The sequence below is a fragment of the Euprymna scolopes genome, chromosome 36, assembly GCF_053919585.1.
Source record: "Euprymna scolopes isolate OS-2025 chromosome 36, ASM5391958v1, whole genome shotgun sequence".
Lineage (NCBI taxonomy): Eukaryota > Metazoa > Mollusca > Cephalopoda > Sepiida > Sepiolidae > Euprymna > Euprymna scolopes.
In genome coordinates, this window is record NC_136517.1 from 94014583 (window position 1) to 94019761 (window position 5179).

Sequence of the window (5179 nt, forward strand, 5' to 3'; positions counted from 1 at the left end):
TCCGATATGAGTTAACTCCCCTTAGCAAAAAAAAAAAAAAAAAAACCTGTCCGGATAAAATGAATCTAAGACAATCTGGCCAAAAGACATTCTGGTCGTATAATACGTTTCATATTTTGTATTTTTTTTTTTTTTTTTTACATGGGGGTCACCACTTATCAAGGCCCGAAGGCCACTCAGGAATAAGGGTTGAAGAGTGTACAGTAGAAATTGGACAATATAGTAATCATTAGTAATGAAAATTTGGTAAATTTGATAACTTATATGGAATGGCTCATCAAGAACTTATTTAAGTTAGACTTGAAGACAACCATATTGTAGCCAGCTGGAAAGCAGGAAAACGGAAGACAATTCCACAGGCGTGCAGTTCTAAGAAAGAAGCTTTGTTCATGGAATCTACGTTTAGGTTTAGGCACAGATAAAGAGTGGGTGGAAATTATTGATAGTGTTTACAGCTAGACGAGTGTTTCTTGTGAAAGTTTGGCGAGGGGGGACCATAGATTGAAGCTCAGTCGAACACTTTCCATGAAAATAACGATACATCAGAGACAAACTCGCAACATTTCTTCTGTGAGATAGAGGTTGCAAGGAAAAGAAAAGGACATCTCCTACAAGGCTACGAAGTCTATTTTGATTGTTAAACAGTTAATTCTCTATTAAGTGTGTGTGTGTGTGTGTGTGTGTGTGTGTGTGTGTGTGTGTGTGTGTGTGTGTGTGTGTGTGTGTGTGTGTGTTATAAATTAAATAATAATTATTCATCTATACCAGGGGTTCTCAACCGGGGTCCACATGGACCTTAGGGGTCCATGAAATATTTCTGGGGGTCCACGGGCAAAACATAACAGAATGGGGGGTCCACAACGATATTTTAGTGGTCCATGAAGAAAACCAACTCAGAATAGTTTTTATTATTAAAAATTTAATTTCTACTGTCTGATCTCCATCGGCTTGACCATGGAAGAAACATTGTAATATTGTTAATACAAGATATTGTTAAAAAATTATTATCACTCTAATTTAGATTATTATTATTATTATTATTATTATTATTATTATTATTATTATCATTATTATCATAATTATTATAGTTGTTGTAGAATACCTTATTTGCATTAAATTAGTTTTCATTTAAAAATAAAGCTTAATTATATAATATTTCTTTGATTATTAAAACCTCAAAATTTATATGAGTGAAAAATAGAAGACTGTCTTATGACCAATAATTATGAAGGGGTCCACCAAGATAAAAAGAAGGGAAAAGGGGTCCATGAGTAAAAAAAGGTTGAGAACCACTGATTTATACCTGCATACACTAGCGTTTCATGCTTACGTGATCATCAGTGTAGGGTAACAATATATCAATATAATAGTGGCCTGGCTAGGCCACAGGGGAGATAACCCAAGCACCGAAGCAGCAAAACTGAAGCTGCTTGCCAGGACACTATAAATACAAATGTAGGCAAATTTGGGCATATTTTATTGGTTTGAAAATATAGATTCTTTTTTACTAATTGTCATAAAATTTTAACCATAGAATATTATTATAATCTTCAAAAAGCCTGAAAATTTTCATGTAGTTTCGTCCCATAGAACCAAAGATATGAGCATTTCAATAAACAATTTGGCTACGAGTATATATATATATATATATATATATATATATATATATATATATATATATATATATATATATATATATACACAGTAGCGCCCAAAAGTTAAGGAACGGTCGACCATTTTTTTTTTAATGGCTTTTAAGTTTATCTATGAAAAAGAGGGAAAAAATTGGTGAATTTTCCAATGTTTAATAATGGTAGTTAAATAAAAAAAAAATTTTTTTTTTTTTTTGATTTTGAATACATATTAGTTTTTTACATATAAACATATTTAATTAAATTACTAGTGTTGAAAAGTTACGGAACGGGGAAAATTATTAATGAGAAAACAAAGAATCCTTTCAGTATTTAGTGAAAAGCCCCTTGTTTTCAATCACACTATGGCATCTTTTGCTGCAAGACAGAATTAATCGTTCACATGTTATAGGTGAGATATTATTCCAGGATTTTCCTATACATTCCCATAAATCATCAAGATTTGTTTTTTTTTTGGGGGGAGGGGGGTCTGTGATCTTATCACCAATAATTTTCCAAACATTTTCAATTGGCTTATGGTTGGGTCACTAAGCTGGCCAATCCATAACGCAAATATTGAATCTATTTAGCTCTTCTAAAACTATTTTTGCTTTATGGCACGGTGCATTGTCTTGCATAAAGATATCAGAATCAGAAAGATTAGAAACCCACATGTTCTCTAATCAATTCTCTGTACATTCGGGCATTTACTTTTCCATGAATCCTTACAAAGGGGCCAGTTCCTTTTGAAGATATCATGCCCCATACCACTATACTACCCCCCCCCTTCAAATTTTACTGTACTTTTAACGCACTTAGGGGACAGTTTTCTCCATTTTTCTTCTGACATATTAACTATCAAATATTGAATAGGTATAAAAGCGTTGTTTTTTGGGTCCTTGAAAATAGAAAAAAAGATTTACCATTGACTGAAAAGAAAAAATCGGGCCGACCCCGAATAACAACTAAGAGGGGGGATAGAAAAATCTCTCGATCATCTCGTTCTGATCACTTTAAAACTGCGGCTTCAATGTCCTAGGATTTTACATCTGAAACCGGACAAAAAATTTCCAGACAAACGATCTCACGAAGATTAAATGAAGTTTGATTAAGTCCATGCTCAAAGCCTTTAATTTCTATTAAAAATAAAAAGGCCAGATTGTTATTTGTCGAAAAACATTTATTTTGGAAAGAAAAAAATGGGAAACGGTTCATTTTAGTGATGAATCTAAATTCACTCCTTTCGGATCAGACAAAAGTCCACATGCCTAAAACTTTCGACAGAGGCGATGGATTTGCACGAGGTCGGGATCGTTTTGAAGCTCGACCCTTCGGACAACAAATATTGGAGAATTGGCTAAAAACAATAATTCTTACACCCTCAACTGGACACTTTTCTACAGGGTGGGGTCGATTTTTTCGCCAATATTTCCGAAAGTCATCCCCTCTTTTTGATTGACTAGCCTTAATTTAAACGTCTGTAACTTCCGGTTTGACGATGGACACAACAGCAAAGACATCACGTTTTTTTTTTTTTTTCATGTTCTTTTCTTCCTTTGCAGTACGGGTTCGAACCTTCCTATCTACTAACACTGTTTTTTATTGCTCAACATACACCTCCAAACACCCGAGCAAAGCCGGGCACTCAGGCTAGTATATATATATATATATATATATATATATATATAAGTGAATTTAGTTTTCAAACAAATGGCTACACATAAGCATACATGTTTCAGCGAAAACCCAGTAAGGGAATCGCTTCGTCAGGCCAAGGACATCTCAGAGATGTCCTTGGCCTGACAAACCGATTCCCTTACTGGGTTTTCGCTGAAACATGTATGCTTATGTGTAGCCATTTGTTTGTAAACTAAATTCACTTATTTTAGCTCTGTCTAAACATTGAGCACTCTTTTGGGTGACACACTTATATATTTTGTTTTGAACAAACAAATAATTACTACCAATACAATATATATATATATATATATATATATATATATATATATATATATATATATATATATATATATATATATAATATAAAATATAAAAGTTTTTATATTTAGGTCTCGGAAGTAGAGTGAAAAGCATATCTTATTTTTCTTTTATTAATTTATTGGAATCTTTTCTTTTTTTCCTTGTACACATTTTTGTGAATTATTCCATGGATTTCTGCCTTTGGATTATTATGGACCATCTTCTTCCAATTACGTGATTTCGCTGGATTTTACTTGTACAAATGGAAATTCTTTTAACTTTCTTGAAGTTTTACATTTGGATTTTACCGTCACTGGATTTTTTATCTTCCACCAGACTATCCATTCATGTGTAATCACCTTTTTCTTTACCATATTCCCTCTGCTTCACTTTTTTTGTTTTCAACTAAGATCTTTGACTTACTTGTTGTTTCATCAAATACTTCTGCATGCAAAATCCGATCCCGCATTTTGCTAATTCCTACCCTCTGATGAGAAGGAAAGTATTTCTTCGAAACTCCGCAGATTAAGGACTATCCATTTATCTAGTGTTTCCTTTTCAGATTAAATATGTTTTTAACTCATTTCAAAGTATTTTTTAACATATTTTATTAACTGTTTGCTCATATATATATATATATATATATATATATATATATATATATATATATATATATATATATATATATGAATGGAAATGTATAAAAAAGAATACGAAAAGTATAAAAGCTTATAACTTTTCTTTATTCGTTTTCAATTGGTGACGTGCAGGAATACAAAATAATATTATGAAAAAAAATTAACAAACTTTTTTTACAGGTACATAATTTTCGACCGATCCTTCAGTCTTCATCGGTGTAGTGAAAGTATATATATATATAGTTGGGGAGGGGGGTATTTAATTCTCTCCCACTGCAAGAACTGTGACACCAAGATCGGAAAGTGGGATTGGGAAGTCAGCGGCCCCGAGGAGGGTCACTCTGCCTGGCCAATCCCATCAGCATTCTCTGGTAAGAACGCCTCAGGCGATTAGCAATAAACTAACCACCTTCTGCAAGAGAGAAGGCAAAGCCTGGTAGGTTGGACCTCCTAGAACTGCACAAAACCAGCATTACACTGCAATCGACAGGGATCAGATTATTACAGGCATGGTCTAATCTCTGTTGATTTTGGGGTCCGAAAGTACTGATTTAAAAAGACAGGTATGTCGTGATGTGTGTATTATTCTATGTTCTGACACACACACACACACACACACACACACACACACACACACACACACACACAGACTAGCCGTTCACAACCACTAGACAAGCACGCTGTTAAGACAGGCATTTAGGACACTAGACAGTCACGACCTGATTAAAAAAGAGTCAGACAAACAGCTAAAGAAAAGAAATAAAGAAACCGATAAGTAACAGAGATATTTCACGCAATATAAGAGTACATCTCTGAGCTCTGAGCAAACACCAGTGTGATTACGCAGAGGTTCTAATGTGAATGTATTTCGTTGCAAGTTTGGTCTGCTCAGTTGCAAGGACGATATTTAGGCCCTGCCGTGGAGCAAGA